The 21737-nt window shown below is 39.1% G+C and overlaps 1 pseudogene; it reads left to right on the plus strand.

Moving 5' to 3' along the window:
* The first annotated feature begins 21103 nt into the window (after window positions 1-21103).
* LOC132646792 (ATP synthase subunit g, mitochondrial-like) lies at window positions 21104-21406 on the plus strand (annotated as a pseudogene).
* Window positions 21407-21737: the final 331 nt, after the last annotated feature.

The following is a 21737-nucleotide window of genomic DNA, read 5'->3' on the forward strand; positions in this document are numbered from 1 at the left end:
GTTCACTTTGCTTTGCAGGTATTTCAAAGTTATGTTATTAAAAATGATTTGTTATTTTTATTTTATGTGTATGGGTGCTTTGCCTGGATGTGTGTCTATGTACCACATGAGTACCTGGTGTTCATGGAAACCAAAAGAGGATATTGGATCCCCTGAGACTGGAGTTACAGAGGCTGTAAGTCTCCATGTGGGCGCTAGGCATCAAACCCAGTGTCCTGAGCAGCTGGTACTTTTAATCACTGAGCTATATTTCCAGTTCCCAAGTTATGTTTTTAACTTAAGTATATGGCCTGAATTTCAGGCAGAGCCTTCAAAAGTTTTTTTTTTTATATATACTCTATTAACACTATCTATTATAAATACTGGGCAAAGCTGGGTGTGGTAGCACATACCTTTAATTCCAGTGCTTGGGGAGGTAGAGGCAGGGGGATCTCTGTAAGTTCAAGGTGAGCCTGGTCTACAAAGCAAGTCCAGGACAGCCAAGGCTACACAGAGAAACCCTGTCTTGAAAAGAAACAATAAATAAATAAATACATAAAATGTGAAAACTGGGCAGAAGAGTACTTGATATTGTTGAAGAGGATCTGAGTTCAAGCCCACGACATGAAATGAATCACTTAAGATTTATTTATGTCAATTGCAAACTTTATTTGTTACATAAAGAAATAATGTTTTCTAGCCTCCAGAGGTTTGTAAGGGGCTGGAGAGATGGCTCGGAGGTTAAGAGCACAGTCTCTTCTTCCTAAAGGTCCTGAGTTCAATTCCCAGCAACCACATGATAGCTCACAACCGTCTGTAATGAGATCTGGTGCCCTCTTCTGGCCTGCAGGCACACAGGCAGGTAGAACACTGTATAAATAATAAATAAATAAATCTTCTTCTTTAAAAGAGGCTTGTAAGAATCCTTTCACTCTTCTAGCACCATAATTTCACAGTATCAGGTTCTGTTATACCGCCTATCCATGCAGGTAGGTGTAGTTCAAACTTTAGCATGTTCTTTAAAGAGTACCGATTCATTTTACACACACACACCATATCACATAATATTAAATAACTCCTATATTAAATGATTTCCTATTCCAAAGAAATGATTGAAATACCTGCATGAACAAGGTGGGTGATTATCTACCCTCTTTACTTTCTCACTTTCAGACTTCCTTCTGGCAGACAATATATCAGCACTACTATGTCCACCAAACATCACCACGTGCAATTTTAACACTCACATCAACCTGCATACACAATGCATCATCTTACAGATTCATCATCTAGGACTGAGGAAGCTGATAGTCTCCTAAACCATCCCATATACTTCTCCTCATCTTTATAATTCCCAAACCAGCAAACACTTTACTTGGCACTATCTGTTTATGCATACTCTTACTTTACAGTTAATTTTCTTATTATCTAACAAGCCAAAAGCTTCAGAGTAAAACTCCGCTGCTCCAGTGTTTGCTTGAGATATCTGACAGCCCCACGTGATCCGATTTTGGGTCAGCTGTTTGGATATATTTCCTTTCTCTAAAACACTGGTCCCAGGAACTTAGTGAGCCTGCCACAGAGCACTGTCTAAAAACAACAATGTTGCACCCTCACAGCTTCCACCTGAACGTCTTTATTGTTATTTTTTAACCTTAAATGGATTAAACTGACTTACATTTCATTTCCCAGAAGTTTCCTTTGCCTTCTGACCTCTGGGTTTGTTCTATGTGTGGCTTCACCACATCTCTCAGATCAAAAGCATTCATCTACTCTCTATTGGGTATTCTCTACATTGCTGTTACCAAAATACCTGACAGAGAAACCTATGGGAGGAAAGATTTATTTTGGCTCAGAGGGTATCAGCCCATCATGGAGGAGGAGGCATAGTAGAAATCATGGTAGCAGGAATATGTGTGGAAGAGTCCTTCCTCACCTGGAGACACACTAGGAAGCAGAGAGAGGGAGACAAGCGTCCTGTTTCAGCAGCTGGACCCTACCTCCTAGGGCTCCATAGCCTTCAAAATAGCACCGCAAGGTGGCTACCAAGCGCTCAAATGCACAAGTCAGCGGGGACATTTTAGACTCAGGCTGTTCTCCCATTCTCCTTTCCTTCAAAATGACCACTCACTCCCAGTTTGCCCTGGCCTCAGTGAAAGTGTGTTTTGATTACCCTGCCCCTAGGTGGTCTTGCACCTTTCGTTATTGATGGGGCAATCAGATTGGACGTCTTTGCCAGATTGCTCCTGCCACAAACGGAATTGTGGAACTGAGGCCTTATAGTCAAATCACATCCTTCGAGATCCCCCTCTTCCACATTCTTCATTAAGCTCTAGTTGGAATAACTTTGCTACTTTGAATAGTTGTTTGTGGACTATCTCAAATGTTACTTTCATCTCTGGTTATATTGGCTCTGGGATATGGGCAATTAATGTGTATAAAGAGATCTTCTTTAGAAAATATTAAGCAAGTTCCTAGGAGAGAAAACCATTCTGAAGTTCAAGATGCAGCATTTTGTAGGCTTGGGGTAAAAACAAAACAAACCAAAACAAAACTCTGATTCTGACATAGAGAATCAGAGTTAGGGAGAGGAGCAGTATGTTTAATAATGGATAATGGGAGTCTGTGGTGTAGGGTATCCCGGAGGAAATGCCTAGTACCTTACTCTTCAGAGAGTGAAAACTCTATATAGATAAATCTCTCTGTGTGTCTCTGTCCCTTCTCTCTGTCACTCTCTCTCCCTCTCTCTTTTACTTGATGATCAATGATGACCACAACAATGACAATGATAGCGACAATGCTGTTGGGTTCTGTTCCTTAATAACATTGAACACAATAATTGCATTTGTTTGTTTAGCACAGTGTCTGAAACATAGGTTCTTTAGGGTTCTAACATTACATCCTCTAGTGAAATGGTTTATATGTATATATGTGTGTGTGTGTATATATATAGATACATATATATATATATATTCATGTCTGGATAAAACTCAGCATTCTTTATTCATTTTCATCGATATTCCAGAGGAGAGAATTTCTTTGTCACCTCCTGGAATCTTATGTAGATTCAATAGCAGTCCCATTCTGAACTTTCCCCAAGCACCTTGTAACTAGAAGCAAAGGAAGTCAAAGAGGAGGCCGTTTTACCCAGAGCCCTGCTCCAGTGCATAAGCACAGGTTAAATGCCTTTTATTTTTATCATCATGACAGACTTTATGACTGCAATAAAGATGTGAGTGGTTTCTCTCTGAAAGACAAACATCTGAGAGAGGTGAGATACATTCTAAAAGCCTGTGGTAACTGTGAGAGATAATTTAGTACGTAGAGCTTTGTTGGCTGAGTCCCTGGAAGAGAACAAGCTTCTGACACCATCATGGCTGCCCAGCACCCTCTCATTTATGTGAGGGGCTCTGTAGTGCTGCTCAATGAAGGCAAGAAGCCTGAACTTTGTAATTGAGAATGAATGTCAAGTAGTGTCAAGGCGCCTCAGTTCATAAGGATGATAACTCCTTCTATGATTGCATTTCCATTTTTACAGCTGCTTCAGTGGCCAAGTTTATCAGCCTTGTTTGGGAAAGTATATATATTACAGAACTCTTAGTGCTGCCTGAGAAGACACTAGGTCTAAAAAAAATTATTTCTAAAGACTGTGGAATTCTCCAACTATTATAGAGATCAATTTCATAAAACCTATGAAGTAGGAAGGAAAAGAAAGAAATTATTTTAAAAACAAGAGATAGAAAACAGGAACATACATATTTTTGTACTATTCTAGTAATCATAAATTTGATAATAACTAGCTCTGACAATATGTTTCTTTGGGAGAAATAAAATTACATTATAAGATTGATTCAACTCTGTTTTCAGATTCTTGAATGCTTTTAAACTATACCTACATGCATATATTTAAATGTAAACATTCATATATGTATATGCATATACAAATATATTTCTTAGCACAGACTCCAGATCAAGGACCAATGACCATTGCTGCACAGTGCTAGATAGTAACTAGATGCTGCTGAACAGATGATATGTGTGGCAACCACTCTCTCACGATGTTGTACAAAAGCAGTATGCAGATGAGTAAGTGTAGCAATGTCCCAATGAAACTTTACTTGTAGAGATAAACTTGGTTTTATTTGATTTCGTGGGTCATGAACATTATTTTCTATTAGTTCTAACTATTCAAAAATATAAAATTGTCTTACTTTGTGTACTATACAGCCAGCATAGAGCATGATGTAAATGATTCGTGTGTACCAGTTTGCAGATTCCACATGTGGTAAGTGGTAGATAAGTGTTTGGAGTCCTTCTTGAAAATAGTATATTTTATCAGTGAGTATATGGATGACCACAGAGACCAGGAATGGCTTTCTTTATGCAAGTTTCTGACCTCTGTGGTAGTGACACCAATTTTCATTAACAACCCATGTCTAGGGGTGTAAGTGTAGCCCCCTGGTAGAGCACTAGGCAAGTATACACAGAGGTCCTAGGTTGAACCCCACAGCAACAATACTCTCCCCTCCCCACATACACAGAATTTGTTTTGCACACAGATACTTATCTGCCCAAAGTTATTAGTTAAAAAAGCATCAGGGTCTGGAAAGACGGCTAAGCGGTTAAGAGTACTAGCTGTTCTTTCAAGGAAATCCATGACCTATTCCCAGAGCCCATGTGGTAGCTCCTAACTATCTGCAACCGCAGTCCGAGGGAATGGGATGATGTCTTCTGGCCCCTGCAGGCACTGCACACACATGATGCACAGACATACATGCAGGAAAAACACCTACACACACACACACACACACACACACACACACACACACACTGAAAAAGAAGAGAAGAAACATGAGTTAGGGCTAGCATATAATTAACTAGTTCAGTGGTAGGTCACTTGCCTGCATAAGACCTTGTGTTCAGTATCCAATGTTATATACACAAACAGACAAACACAATGACGAAAAAGAAGCATGACCTGTCTCAAGGAGAGTTCCCTGATCTCTCTCCACCTTTCCTGGAGTCCCTCTGGTTATCCTGTCCTGATTGGAGCAACCGTGAGGCGGGCTGTGTGTAGGCACTGTAATTGGTGGAAACTGCTTGCAGTTCCTGTGAAGCCTGAGACCCTGCTCTCTGGGGTGGTGGTGAAGGTCAGAGAGTGAGGGGCGCAACTGAGGGGTGAAGGCCGTTTAACCTCCTGTGGTTCCTGCCAAGGGCCTATCTGTCTTCTCCATTGTTCTGTCTTCATAATTAAACACAGTCAGCCAACTAAGCATTCCTGGCATTGGAAGCTTTTTCTCCTTTGAAAGAAATTGTGTCTAAATGATATCTTCAGGACGGTCTGGGGTTTTCCTTTTGTCTAGATTAGCAGATAATATAGAAATTTAAAAAAATATTGAAGGACCGTTTCTGTTTACTCTGACAGTAGAAACACAAGTCTTAAGTTGTAGTGGAATCAAAAAACAAAACAACACACAAAACTTAATTTCACACAGTCTCAGGATCTACACTGGAGCTGCTTGAAACATCATGCCCTTGGGGGAAAATATTTTTACATGACGAGTGAATTGCAAGATGGAGTTCTATTCTGCCTTAAGGAAGAGAATTAGCACATAAGGAGGGGAGGCATGGCGTCAGACACTCAAGAACAAATGCCGCTGCCACAGACCGAAGTTCAGCCACTGAAGGAAAGCAACTTTGGGGTGGCCATCAGTTCAGAAATCGATTTTTGAAGGGGATGTGTACAGCGTTTGAGGTTTCGTTGTCCTGGCACTCGCAAGCCTCACAGAGCAAGAGACAGAGGTCGTATTTGCTTTAGGGACCCCCTCATGTGCTTTAGGATGCGCAGATAAAACTGAACCAAGGATTTGGATAAAAGTTTCAGGCCTCTATTTATACATTTCCAGTCACAGAATCAGTTAATTATCTCTATCCCCGTGCCCCCCCCCACCGAGTAACAAATATTCTGATAATTGAGATGGCCTTTCATTTTCCTTGTACGTCAGGCATTGTCCATGTGCCCGAGACTACTTAGCATTTCTATGACACTTTAAAGATTGCTTTCAGACTTTGGGCGGCTAACAAGCTGCAGGCTGAGTTTAGGACAAAACTAAGGATCTTAATCTGATCAAAAAATGGTGGTGGTGAAAAGCTCCTTGGTTTTGGAACACAATGAGCTAATGCTAAGAAATGGCAGCCCCTTGTTATTATACATGGACTGTAAGCTCTGCAGAGTTCCTTCCCTTGATAAAATTCACAGGACCATAGGAGCAAATTTAAATGATATATTTTTTTTTTTCTGCAAGTGTTTCTCCCCATTCCCACTCTGAACACATTTTAGCTCCCAATACGGCTTTTATAGAAAACTGGATGGTTTACATTAGTGAAAGATCACACTGTCTCCATACGACTTAACAGTTCTGTGTGAGACACAGGGGCCAGAGCTACCTTCAGATGTTTGCTTTATAGATGGATGTCTTCCACTCCCCTGGGAATTTTTAATATTCTTTTACTGTGAGGTGTTGTTAATGGTGCTACATTATCTCACTTAGAAAGTTTCCACTAGTTCTCTGACCCTCAGGTAAGTTAAGTGAAGTTAGCATTTGGTTAAGTTCCTGACATCCTCCGTTAGCTTTTTTGACGCCTTAATCCATGCTCAATCCATTTCTAACCAGCCATCTTTAGCAGCTCTGTCCACATGCACCTTTATTTTTGGAAGTGGGTTCTCTGCTTCTGGTCTCTGGAAAAACTATCTTACTTTATCTGCCATCTGGTTCATAAAGGAGATACTATTCTCTGTCTTATTTACCGTTACTGCTTTAGGATAGATTCATGAATAATGTTAACCTTTTTGAAAAACAGCTTTGGGGATCAGCTAAATAAGTCCCAACTGAAACAAATCAAAGTCTACTGGGTGGACTAACAAGCCAGCTCCTCTCCCTCTTCAAAGAGGAACAGTAGATTTAAAGCGAGAGTAAACTTAGTGTTCACAAGAAACCAACATTTGTTTGTTTGTTCATACCTTTTTGTTTTATTATTTGGATGGTGTGTGTGATTTTGTTTGCTTTGATTTTTAATCCTCTCTTTCTTTCTTTCTTTCTTTCTTTCTTTCTTTCTTTCTTTCTTTCTTTCTTTCTTCCTTTCTTTCTTCCTTTCTTCCTTCCTTCCTTCCTTCCTTCCTTCCTTCCTTCCTTCCTTCCTTCCTTCCTTTCTTTCTTTCTTTCTTTCTTTCTTTGTTTATTAATCCTCACATTCTTAGTGTTTAAATGAAAGCTTTCTCTCTGGATCCTCCTGATATGACCACAGCATGACAGCGATACAGTTGCTGCAACCTAAGCAAACAAACCTCTGTTCTGATGTGGATGCAGGCACTCAGGTAGCTATCAGCCACTAAAGACACACTTTCTTCTTCCCTTGCCCTCCCCCCACCAGAAAGAGAACTTAAGTAAAAACTGGAAGATGCTGCAGCTGTTAAAGGCTCTCTGAAGCCCATTGAACAAGAACAGAGCTGTTGAATAATGCAGACAAGATAATGACCAGCAAACAAATGATCCCCAGAGGCCCCCCGCTGGGTAGAGGGAGTGCATACCCAGCGGCTGCATTTATTCCTGCCTCCCCTCCAGTTCCTTTATGGTGACCTCCTGTTTATTGAAAATACCTGAGGTATTTATAAACTGAGGCTTCTTCAGCCAAAGCTAAACTTGCTCATCGTTTTTAGCTTCTAGATATTGCATATCAAAGCTGCAAAACCCAAAAGGTTCTCTGCAAAGAAGAAACTGAAAATCAACCAAGAAAGCGACCACGAGGTGCTAACTGAAGTACAAACAAGGTTCCCTGGAGTACAGAAAAGCGTTTCAGACAAAAGGCTTTCTTGCATTCTAGAAACTGCCATACAGTTTAAGAGAACCCCTAAGGGAGCAGATTTGACAAAGCGCTTTGAAAGCACAGTCTAGTTCCAACCAAATCGGTCCGTTTCCTAACAGAAGCGCAGGTACGGGAGATACAGGACTCCTGGATTACAAATCCCTCCCGAGGCTGGGAATATAGCGCAGTTCAGGGGGCTCTTGCCTATGAGGTGTGAAATGCTGAGTTCTAGTCCCGGTGCTCCATTAACCAGCGCTGGGGAGGAGGAGGCAGCAGGATCAAAAGTTCAGGATATTTTTGGCTGCATAGTGAGGACAAAACCAGCCTGGGTTATGCCAGAGTTTGTCTGAAGGGGAAGAGAGAGAGCCCTTGGTTTGCTTTTAGTTAAAATGAGCATTAATTTAAGTTTTGTTTTTTTTTGGGGGGGGAGGTGCAGAGTCTTGCGATGTGGCTCAGTCAGTCTGGCCTCCAATTTGTAATCCTCAGGCCTCAGATTCCCAAGTACCAGGATTGCATGTGTATGTCATTATATCTGACAATTTTTGACCAAAAAATATTCTTTATAAATAATTAAACGCTATATAAATTCAGTTAAATTCACTGAGAAGTTCAATTTGGGATTAAAGAAACCAGTTCCTAAAGGAAGAAAAGTGTCCAAACTCAGGAGTGACAAAGTTTAGGACACTAAACCATCTCACTTACCTCTAAAACTCTACATAGCTCCAACCAAGCTCTAATGTTAAAGCTCAGCTGCTATGACCATCTGCCAGTTTACTGTGGGTTCAGAGATGAGCGGTGTGCTGTGTGCACCAGCATGGTGATTTAAGATACCGAAATTCTGCATATCTTTGCTTCTCAAAAGATCCTTCTCTAAATATTCACTTGCTGGCCATCATTTTCACATTGAGCAAAATGAATTTAAGGATTTAAAATTGAGAAGGATGTGGTGGCACACGTCTTTAAACCCAGCACTCGGGAGGCAGAGGCAGGTAGATCTCAGGGAGTTTGAGGCCAGCCTGGCCTACACAGTGACTTCCAGGACAGTCAGAGTTAAATAGTGAGACCTGTCTCAAAAATTAAAAAATTAAAATTGATTGTTGTCGTTATTTGTATGATTGTGGAGATTTTAGGCCAGCTTTTGGGAGTCAGCCAGCTTTCTACCTAAGGGGCTTTGCAAAGCAAGAGCATTTACCCAGTGAGTCATCTCATCAGCTGTGTTTAGGAGTTTTTAACTTAATTTGCAATACTTGAAGAATCGGTCTTTTAGAGACTTATATGTGTGAATAATAAAATGGAATTTTATTTATTTAATGTAGTAGTTTCTAAAAGGGATTGAATTAAATGAGATTTAATCCAGACTCAAGGTGCTTGTAAGCTCTTCTCTGATTTTCCTGAGAAATTTCAGAAGAAAGTCATGGAGGAGGCTTGTGGGAAGTTAGTGAAAGGGTCAGGATTCTGAGCCTCAATCAAGCAATGGAATTGCTGATTCCATTGTCTCGGGGTAGCTGAGACAATGTGCTCCAGCAGACTGCCATAAGATGCTGGAACTGTACCTATCTGGCTTAGGTAAGGACTTTAAATGCCCAACAGCATCAAAGGTACCTATGACTATATCTAGATGATGAGCCATTTGCTATTTCTTTCTTTTTCTTTTTTTTTCCTTCTCTTCTTCGAATTGTTGCTCTTGACAAGTTGATGTCTAATTTTTTTGAATTGAACTAATGAACTGACTGCTTTGGCTTCTATGATTCAGGGAATTCAGTAGTGTCCAAATAATTAGAATGACAATGTATACAAATGGAGGTTTAGAATTTGAGAAGCAGTGAATGGAACTTTCATTGATAGATATGATTAAGTTTCTACAAACCTTTTATGTATAATGTGTATGTTCCTGCTAAGTACATAATTAGTAAATACGACAGAAATACTCGGAAGCTTATAAACATATACATGAATCGTTCATTAATCCTTATGTAGTTTTTTTTTAATACCTACTATAAATAGATACTACTCTGAACAGTAAGAAATCTATACCTAGCCAGGCGTGATGGCACAGGCTTGTAATCCAGCACTTGGGGAGGCAGATCTCTGTGAGTTCAAGGCCAGCCTCATCTACAAAGTGAGTTCAGGACAGCCAAGGCTAAACAGAGAAACCCTGTCTCAAAAAACCAAAACCAAAAACCAAAAGAAGAAGAAGAAGAAGAAGAAGAAGAAGAAGAAGAAGAAGAAGAAGAAGAAGAAGAAGAAGAAAAAGAAGAAGAGGAGGAAGAAGAGAATCTGTACTTGATTGTTAGCCAAATTTTCCCTGTGCTTTGCTTATTATTTAATCATTCTGTGTACTGCTACTGCAGTTGGGGCTTTGTGTATGCTAGGTAAGTCTCTATCACAGAGTTTAATCCCAGAAAACAACAAGAATGCTTTGGTGAACAATGCCTATAAGACGCCAACTCTTGCCAAACTTGTGGTCTAGAGAGGACATTATATACCCATGCCTGAAATGGACATTTGTTCCTTCAATTAACAAACAGGCCTTGCCTGAGGGGGGTACCGTGACACACACCTTTTATCCCAGCGCCCAGGGAGGCAGAAGCAGGTGGATGTTTGTGAGTTTGAGGCCAGCGTGTGATAGCCAAGGCTACAGGGAGAAACTCTGTCTTGAAAAACCAAACCAAACCAACAACAAAAACAAAAAAACAAAAACGGGCTTAGCATAGCCAATGTGTGTGGAGAATGGAGACAGAATAATAAAATAACTTTACTGATCATGAGGAGCTCATAATACTTTTTGGGCAGACAGGTTGGTAGATAAAAGCATTAAATGTTTTGTTGAGTACACTCACAAGCTAATTAAACACCTGTGCATTTACCCATACTCTCTCTTAAAAGGAACAAGGAATGCCTGAAGTCATAAGAGCAAAATGAAGATAAGAGATGAGTAATAAAAAATTTAAATTAAAAAAAAAAGACTAGAAACTCGTGAGTAAGCGTACTGCAGAACTCGGATACCTAACCCCCCAACAAACAAATCGAGTAGAGAACTGTGGAGATGACTGAAACTGTTCTGTTAACCAATGAAGCTTATGAAGAAGAGCATTTGATTGGGCGTGGGGCATGGTGCAGGCAGGCATGGCGATGGAGCAGCAGCTGAGAGTTTATATCTGACCCAAAAGTTGGAAGCAGAAGGAGAGTGAGACTGAGCCTGTTGTAGGCAAAGCCCACATCTAGTGACACACCTCCTCCAAAAAGACCACACCTCCTAATCCTTCCTAAATAGTCCATCAACTAGGTTCCGGACATTCAGACAAATACACCATTTATTTGAGGGGCCATTCTCATTCAAACCAGCACCGTCAGTCACAGGAAACAGTTATTGGATTGTTTTGCTTCTTGTTGATTTGTAAGTGCTTTTTGAATACTGTGGAAACAAGCCCTTAGTCAATCACATGAGTCACAAATATGTTCTCCTAGAGGAGGACTTATGTTTTCACTTGCCTAACTGTGTCTTTTGAAAAGCAGATGAAAATTTTAATATTGTTGAGGCTCAATTTATGTATATATTCCCTTTTTTAAATTCTTTCTATGGATTACTTAAGATCTCTTTCTGCATCTCAAGGTAATATAAATTTGATCTATTTTCTGTGAGAAGTCTTTATTTTACTTCACCCCTTTAAAATTTGCCCATTGCAGTAGCCATCAGCCAAAAGTTTTTTATGTCACTACATTAAAGTCCTTTGCAGTATGCGCACATACACACAGAGAGTGAGAGAGAGAGTGAGAGAGAGTGAGAGAGAAAAGAAAAGGGAGATGGGGAGGGAAAGAGAGAGGGAGAGAGAAGAAATAAATAAGTGACTATAATGAAAAATATCCTAGACTATAATGAAATAGATTTTAATTTGTAGATTGCACATCATGTCAATCTATTTACTGTCAGGACACTTAGCGCTTGAATGTTTATATCTTTGGCAACATTTTGAGTAATTTTTCATGTTACTAATCCATTTCTGTGAGTTTATATACATTCTTTCTTTTTTAAAGGAGAACTATCAAATAACTTTTGTAGTAACTTTTCAGTTTGCAGCCAAGATAAAAGCCATGTTGTATTTTTAAATGTGTGTGTGCACACTGCATGTACTCATGCATGCACATGCAGAGGTCAGAGGTCAACATAGTAGGCTTCCCTCATTTCTTTCCATCTTACTTTTTGAGAGAGGGTCCATTTCTGAACCTGAACTCTCCAGTTCAGTTGGGCTGGCTGGGTCATGAGCTCCCTCTCTCTTTGAGATCTCCCTGTCAGGAGCTGCCTGTGGTGCAGGGCATGAAATGTCAGGCAGGGCATGAAATGTCAGGCAGGGCATGAAATGTCATGCCAGGCAGTGGGTGCTGGGGACCTGAACCTGGGTTCTCATGCTTGGGTAGCAAACACCTCACTCACTGAGCTGTCCCCACCCCCATATTGTTTCTTTAGTCATTGTTTAGTATCATTAGAATTAGTTCTTGCCCATGCTTATGAATAAACTGTCATACAGTGGCTGGCTTGACAGTTCCATAGAGTCAGGAGTTGGGCATAACGTACTGGCTTCTTTGGTAAAAGGCTCACAAACCTGTCATCACGGATATCACGTGGACAGATGTTTTAATATGCAGGCTCCCCTGGGAAGGAACATGATTTTAATCTCAATCAGGTGATGGTAGAACTTATTTCCTTCTTTCTGGTTGTGTGACTGAGGGCCCTAGCATTTGCTAGCTGATCACTTGAAGTGACCCTTAGATACTAAGTTCTTGCAATTGGGTTTCTTCAAATACGACTGCTTGTTTCATTCCACTTTAATGTGCTAAGATGGAGTCCTGTTAACATAAGGTCATGGTACAGAAGGGTAGGGACTCATCTTTGTCATATTCCATTCAGTAGAAGGAAGCCACAGACTCTATGCCATGGGAGAGGAATGCACAAAAGCGTGGACACAAAGGTAGACATCAGTAGGGGTCCCTTTGTTTGCCACGTGGGTGTGTAAATAATATTTTAAAAGATGTGGCTTGATAATTTATGCTGTACAGGCATGGCATTTCACATGATAATTTTCCTATTCACATGTGTTTAGAATATTTTTAAATTTTTAAATTAATTATTCATTTACTTTACATCCCTGCCACATCTTCCCCTTCCTCCTCTCTTCCCAGTCCTCCCCTCCCTTCACCTCCCCCATCTACTCCTTCTCCCTTTCTCTTCAGAAAAGGGGAGGCCTCCCATGGATGTCAACCAGCCCTGGCATATCAAGTTACATACAGCAAGGATAGGTGCATCCTCTCCTATTGAGGCTAGAAGAGGCAGCCCAGTAGGAGGAAAGGGTCCCAAAGGCAGGCAACAGAGTCAGAGACAGCCCCTGTTCCCGCTATTAGGGCTGTTAGGCGTCCCACAAGAAGACCAAGCTGCATAACAGCTACATATGTGCAGAGGGCCTAGGTCAGTCCCATCCAGACTCCCTGGTTGGTGGATCAGTCTCTGTGGGCCCCTAAAAAGCTTCATTGGCAGAAACTACTTAGCTTTTTAACTGCATTGTGAGACAAACCCTAACATTAACATTAAAATGTCTTCTTCCCTTTGACCTCAAGGTGTTCAACAGGTCTTTACCCTTTGCTTCAAAAAATAAAATAAAATAAAAAGTAGTTCTTTCATATTTAAACCAGGAACAATTATTTTATGCAGCTCTTTAAGTGTATTTATAAATAATCATGCATTCAGACATAATAAGTCATTTAGGACTGTAATTAGTCATTGTCAAGTCCTGGCAAACAGCAGGATCCTAATTGGAAAGCAGTGTTTGCCCTACTTGTGCCTCAGTGAAACTTCCAGAGAAGGGCAGCATGTGCTTCTTAGTCTGTTTTCCTAACAGCGAGCAGCAAATCAGTGAAGATGAAGGCTGGTGGTATGATGGATTAATATGCACACTGACAACTTATAACCGTGCAATTGCTTAGGGAATTACGATGCCACCATCTCCAAGTAATTATATGTTTTAAGTGATTTATCTCAATTTGTTAACAATACATTCCTAAAATGGAAATAAAAAGAGAGAAATGCAAATAGCATGTTATGCCAACTTTATGTTGAACTTATTAAGAGGTCACCCTTTTAATGAAGAACTTAATGAATTAAGAGATTTGTTATGAATAGGCATTCTTACTACTTGTTAAGTATTTGTCACTGCAGACCTGTCATAGTCATTCTAATTATGATTAATAACTTATCTTGAATTCTATTTTCATTCACATTTCAGCAACAAATGTAATGTCTATTATATGATCAAGGTTTATGAAAACAGGATGATTTTCCAGTGACCTTATATTTTATTCATTTTGCATTCATATTGAACAGATTTCTCTGAAATGAAAGTTAACCTTATGCATCTTGTAATTTTTAAATTGTACCTTATCTTTGACATCCTTAGTAACCCTTTGTATGGTTTAAAATCGTAGCTGTGTACTCAAGACAAATGAAAAATCCTAACATTTTGATTATCCTCATATATGCCTGATTGTCGGGTAATTTTTAAATTGTAAAGATTATGTTTTGTATGCTACGGGCAGAGGGAGTTACTATTCTAAAATTCCACTAGTGGTCTCAGTATGGAAGACACAGGTTTATGAAGTTACATATTCATCCAGTGTCAGACTTCCATTGCAGGCCATAGGTTTATTTTGTGAAGTAGTTTAATGTGCAATCGAATCACACAACATGTATTTGTGTCTCTTCCTTTTTTTCCTTTTCTTCTCTATGCTCTGTCTTTTATGCTTGCTTCTCCTGCTTCAATATGTCTGTTCTTGTGTCTTCTCCAATTTGATTTTTCATTTTCCCTTCGATTTTATTCTCTTCTGAAGCTTCACTTTGTCCCCCTTGTCTGGGAACAGGGTCTTGCCATTTCTGTTGTCCTCTGCCCTGCTCTCTTCTTTTTTCCTTCCTTCACCATCCATCCCCTTCAGACGAGTTTGTATTTTCAACTTGGGTAAAAGCCAGGGAGGCTACAAGATACCTTTGCAATTCATTTTGCAGCCAGAAGATATTAACACTATCGGGTGTTAAAAGCTCTGAAAGGAAACAGAATAACAGTGTTAGTTCTTTATCTTTTTTTAATTATCCTGCTTAAGAGAAAATCTTCTCAAGAGCTGAAAGTGCTATATTAACTGGCTTTACCGTAAAGCCAATTAATTATTAGCAATAATAACAATAAAACAATGGACTCAGAAAACCAGATCATTTGTCATAATGTGAAGTCTGCTCTCCTAAGGTCTGGATATCAACAAGGGGCAGCTCCTTCAGAGGGGAGAATTCCTCTGGTCCCCAGAGCCATAGACTCCTTCTCAATCTCTGATGCTGATGGGGAACACTCCACATGGAAGCATTTACAGTAAGCCGGGAGCCTGAGTGTATGCAAATCAGAGAGAGGAAGCCTCTCCTGAGGTCTTCCAAATCACTCAATTCTTGAAGCAATTAGCAGATAGTCTATTTCTCCTCAAACTGGATGCATTTACAATTTCTTCATCACTTGAAGCATGTCTTCACACATTTCAGGTTCTCTGTTTTAAGCAGATGTAAGTGCTATGCACTTAATAGTGAGTCTGGTAGAAGAAAGTCAAACACTCGTGGCATGCAATATTCTAATGCTGTAAAGATCTGATGAGTTTTTTCTTAGGAAATAAAAAAAAAACGGACGGCATTTTAATTACATTTTCTCAGAGTTATCTGGGGGAAGAAGGGTCGTGTATTTAAGAGTGTTTAATGTACTTTAAAATTATGTCTTCTAGCAGTCTCCAGTACTGATTTAATAGGTCTGATCTTTTGAAATGAATCTATATCATATTTATGATGATGTCTTATCGAGAATGGAGCTAAAATCTAATGAGAGGCAATTTCTTTGATGAGAGTGACAATTACATCACTTGAGCCAACATTTCCACAGCTGTCTCACTCTATTGCCTAGTACCTTTAGAGATACATTCACTGTTTTAATCTCGGGTTTTCAGCTGTCACACACACACACACACAAAAAAAAAAAAAAGCCAGAAGGAATGTAGATATGCCCATAACCATACAAAACCAAGAGGAAATAGAAAGCCAAAAGCTGGAATCAGGTCAGAATTCCTCACTAGCTCATCATTTGCAGCTTCTCTAAAACAGCACATCTTTCCTCTAGATTCCAGAAAGAGAACTGAGCTAATAAAAAGGATCATAAACTATACAACAGGCAGTGAGCTAAACTCAGTTCTCCTTCTCATTCTCAATCATGAATTCAAAACTCATGATTTTTCTGCCTCCCCCACCCAAACGCTGGGATCATGGGCAGCACTCTACCCCACTCTTCCATTTTGGTAATCCTTCTCATTCTTCTACATATTCTGTTTTAACAATTGTGAAATAGCGGAAGATGAGAAATGGCGAAGTCCCATACAAATCAGCATGAACTGTGTAAAATATTAACAGATGTCAGTCTCAACAAATAAAATATAATGATGAGATAGGGGTTCCAATTTGACTTTTTCGGAGCACTCAGGTAAACCTCAGTAATTGGCTTTTAAAATTGTTCTTTTAAGTCAAAATTTTCTTAGGTGACTTTTTGTTTTTATTTTTGGAATAAACATGAGTGCATTAACTCTCTCATTTCAGGAAAAAAATCATAGAATGTCTAATAATTTTAATGTTTTAGAAGTTATTCTTGTTGAGGGAAAGTAATGAGAAGAACACTTTTTAGCTAAGTTGACATGATAGAGAAAATTAGACATTGGCCAATAAATTTAGGACTACTGGCCAGGCAAGGCTAGTCAGCAACAAATACAAATCCTCACTCGATTTTTTTATATTATAAATTCTAATTGATCCACAACAAAAATCTATTCTCTTTGATCTTGGATAATTTGGTTTAAAGATGGCATTTCAAGCTATCCTTTAAAAGGAATTCTTAGGAAAACCTTGAAACTGTAGGAAACATCACACGAAAGGTTGCTGTGCCTTAGCCAAATTGAAATTAGACTCTTCTCATTTGTCTGCATAGGCGGGATATAAAACAAAGACATATAATGGCAAGCTCCATTCAGTCCCTAACTTGTCAAGGAAAACAATGAAAATCTCTAACATACTAAATGGCTGCTATTATAAGGGATGTGGCTGCTTGCTTCAGGGGTTGAGGCCTTTCTAATGGACGGTTTGGGTTCCTTGTTATTTTCTTTAAAACATGCGGGGGTCTTTATACAATATCCAACTTTATGAAATGGGAATTACTGGTGCTGCTCACAAGATTGACGGTCAGAATTTTAGCCTGCCATGGAGTTTCATGCCCAATCCAGTTCTCAGAGTGTAGGGTAAGAAGGGTTCTTTCTAGTTTGTAATCATGTTGAGGATAAACACCGAAAAAAGGGGTTACAGAGAAACAAAAGCTTTATTAGCCATTTCCACAAAATGGGTTTGATGAACTTTGAAGAGATCATAAGATTCTAGGAAAGGATGACCTGATTATTTGATTACTTGATTGATATTGTGTGTTGCTTCTAATTAAAAAAAAAAAACAAAACAAAACTCACAGAGTGGAAAACCAGCTTCATTTTTAGAAGGAGTTTTCCTCAGAATTAAAAAAAAAAAATACCACCAGAAAAATACAGTGACATTTAGCCACTGTCTTTGAAATTTTTGGAAATTATCTATATGTAAGTCTCTCTCTCTTGTTCTCTCTGGAGCTCAGGCTATCCTCAAACTCAATCTTCCTGCCTCAGTCTCTGACTGCTAAGATTGCACACATAATCACTAAACCTAGCTTATTTTCTTTAAAAAATTAATTGAAAAATATTAAAAAGCATGCTTTCAAAATACTAAAAGTATGCTTAACAGAATACCCAACACCAGTTAATGTATTAGTCAAATGGCTGTTGGCAATTACAAACAGCACCTCTGGTAAGAGACCTCAGGCCACATAACAACATGTTGGAGATGGATGGATGGAATTGGCCATTTAGAAAAGAGGTATTTGTGAGAGCAAGGAAGAAATGCCACTGCACACACTCACTCTCTCTTAGGCCATGTAAACCTCTTCCCGCTCTCATCACCCTTCAGTGTTACAATATTGAGTGTCAAGGTACAAAATGAATCTGGTGGGCACAAACTACATCTCTATGCCAATGCACACGATAACATGATATATGTAGAAATTGCATAATAGTCATCACAATTTACTCGAAAGGTTTATCTCCACCCATGGTGCACATTAGACTCAGCTTATAAATAGAAATGTGTACCCTTTGTTCAATAGCTCTCCATGTAGATAAACTCCATTATATTTCTTTCCTAAATATTATTTGTTACCTGCATAAGATTTAAATTTGGCTGATAACTTCGATTTTATCTGACCATCCCTGCATGTGAAGGCACTCAAAATGTGTAGGGTTGGCTGGGTGTGGTGACACATAATTTAATCCCATCGCTTGGGACGCTGAGGCAGAAGATCATGAGTTTGAGAACAATCTAGGCTATATGGAAAAACTCTGTCTCACAGGACAAAATAAAATAAGGGCTACTGTTTAATTGACTGCTTGTATGTCAACTTGACAGAGAAGCTAGAGTCCTTTGAGAAGAGGGAGCATCAGCTGAGAAAATGTCCCCTACCAGATTGGCCTGTAGGCAAGCCTGAGAGCTCATTCTCTTGATTGGTAATTGATGAGCCGGTCAATTGGTGAGCCCACCTCACGATGGGTGGGGTCACCCCTGGGCTGCTGGTCCCGGGTGCAGTGAGCAAGCCAGTAAGCAATACTCTTCCAAAGGCCTCTGCTTTGACTCCTTCCTCCAGGTTGCTTGAGCTCCTGTCCTGCCTCCCCTCGGTGTTGGAGGGGAATCTGAGAGTTGTAAGACAGAATAAATCCTTTCTTTCTCAAGTTGTTTTTCATCATGGTATTTTGTCACAGGAATAGAAATCCCGATTGAAGACCTTTATTTTTAGCCTGAAGTTCATCTCTTAGGGATATGCTACATCTGCAAAGGTGTAAGCAAACCACGAAAGGGTCAGGAATATTTAAATTGATCTGTGTATGCTCTGGGAAGACCTTCACAGTATCTTATTAAATGAATAAATGAAGTATGAAAGAGAATGTAATAGCAGTCCAGTCTTTATCTCTTCTCTCTCTCTCTTTTTCTTTTTGTGTTTATCATAGAGCCCAGGCTGGATTGGAACTCATGATTCTATCACCTCAAATCTCCTGAGTGTTGCAATTATAGATTTTTATCACCAGGCCCAAAACAATTTGCATAGATTTTAAAAATAATATGTTTATGTTTATATAAGAAAATACCTTGGAATTTCTTCAGCTATGTTGAAGTTTTTTTTCCCATGCCCTTATAGTATTTTTTTATATTTTAATACTCATCAAGGAAAACAATTTTTATTACCAAGCACTTTTAAAATTTAATGAATGACGTCTTCCCTTAAAAAAAATTGAGAAATAAAACAATGAAACACAATGTTAACATGAATAACATGAACACAAAGGAAAAGAAACAGAGAAGGATTGTTAGAGACCCGAAACAGTGAATCTTTTGGGATATTATGAAAGAGGCTTTAAATGTCAGCCATAAAGGGAGACCTCGCTTGACTACCGAGTTCAACTAACCACCTAGTCATATGTAAAATAACTTGAAATTTTGAATACTGAGTAAAGATGATTTACTTAGTTTTAAATTATTTGATTTTCTTATTTCTTAAGCTGTCATGACAGAATACTTTTGTCTCATAGAACTACAGATCTGTGGTTGAGACAATGAACTATCAGGAATTTGTTTTGAAATGGCCAAATGAATAGGAGTGCAGGATTCAGACTCTAGATACCCAATATTTTTGTATTTTAATACTCATCAAGGAAAACAATTTTTATTACCAAGCACTTTTAAAATTTAATGAATGATATCTTCCCTTAACTAAGGAACACTAGGATGTTTGAAAAAGCTACATAGAAACTTACTATTTTAGAGGTCATATATATATATATATATATATATATATATATATATATATATATATATTTACGTATGTATCTATATATTCATATAAAAAGTTCAGAGTTACCATAAATAGGAAATAATGCTTATCCTTGTCACTTTTCTATTTCTGTGATGAAACACCAAGTCAACTTATAGAACAAAGCATGGGGGGGGAGGACAGTTTCAGATGGTCAACGTCCAATTATGGAGTGAAGGAACATCTGAGGATTCATATCTTGATCCACAACCACGAGGAAGAGAGAACACCATGAACTGCATAAATCTTTTGAAAACTCAAAGCCCATGCTCCAGTGATACACCACCTCCAGCGAGGTCACACTTTCTAATTCTTCCCAAACAGTTCTACTAACTAGGGACCAAGTAGTAAATTCGGGGGCCATTCTCAGTCACATGACCACAGGGGCTCCTCAAACATTTTTTAGGTTTTTCAAGTAAAAAGCCTAGTGCCAGATGTGGGATACCACTCCTTCAGTTGTTAGTCAGACGTTATCTTGGAGACCTCCAGAACAGTACAGAACATTGCCATTCTTCTTGGCTGTCCATCAGTACTTGATGGCAAGATCTTATCGCTGAAACGCCATTGAAACTGGGGTATAAAACATGGATAAGTCAAGTTGTGCTGCTCAGGAAGCTTCTACCTGCTGGCTAGTTTTCCTGTACTTACAGGAAGCTAATCTCTTGGCTGTCCAGGCAGCAGTGAGAGGAGTCATCAACAACCTTGCCCAGCCGTGAATCCTGTCAACTAAGAGAAAGGCCGGTATGAGAAGATCTGATTTTGATGCAATGATGATGGCACGAGTATTATCAGATAACCAACCATTTTTTTTTTTAACTTGGATTTAAGGTGCTAAATTTACCTTCTAAATCTGTATCTTTATACTCATATATTAGTGCAGCTTTTAGACCTCATCCTAGATGTTCTTCATGCTCTGGATGGTGCTTAATACAGAAACTCACAACTGGTCAAAATGCAAAAAATGCATGTCTGTGCAGTAGAGGGTAGATTTGACTGAAACACATGCTGTGTATGAACTTCTCAAGCAATAAAATTATTATATTAAACAATAAGTTATGATTTTGTGGTCATTAAGTATTTTCTATTTTTAAGCATCTATCATTTACTTATCTAATTATTTTTCTGTCTGTCGTCTACTTATTAATTTTTAAGATGGCTTCATGGGGGAGGACATTCAGCTGGCGGTTCGGGGAGACGAACCTTCTCCCTTAGCCATGGCCAGGTTGTTTAGTAACTTCGTGGAGAAGGCTCCAGGGCTGTTAAATGCTGCCGTGACTTACTTGAAGCCTTGATTGGCCACGTTTTGGAAGTGTGCCAAGGTTGAGCTTGTTTCCCCCTACCCCTGCTGAAATCCCTACAGCTATTCGGAGCTTGAGAAATATAATTCAAAGTGCTAAAACTGGTAGCTTCAAACAGCGGAAGCTGTGCTGAATGGTTTGGTGGCCCCTGAGGTGTGGATGTGGTTTTATACAAGAGAGATCACAGGCAAATGTGGCATCATTGGCTATGATGTTTGAAGACCAATCTTTAACATCTGATTTTATTTGAGAGTTATTGTTTGAAAGTTCTTGGACCATGTGTAATGAGACTGCTATCTGAATAAAACACTAGCTGTCGAAAAAAAAAAAAAAGATGGCTTCACGGTATGTAGCACAGGATAACCTGAAATTCACTATTTAACCAGGCTGACACTCAACTCTCATTCTTTCTGTTTTAGCTTTTTAAATGCTAGTAGTACAAGCATGTGTCCCCACAAGAAATAAAATAAAGTTTTTTAAATTGATTACTGAGGCAATAATCATACATATGTTGTTTTTTATAGACATAAAGGGCGAAAGGAAAACTTCC

This window comes from Meriones unguiculatus, chromosome 1 (assembly GCF_030254825.1).
Source record: "Meriones unguiculatus strain TT.TT164.6M chromosome 1, Bangor_MerUng_6.1, whole genome shotgun sequence".
Classification (NCBI taxonomy): Eukaryota; Metazoa; Chordata; class Mammalia; order Rodentia; family Muridae; genus Meriones; species Meriones unguiculatus.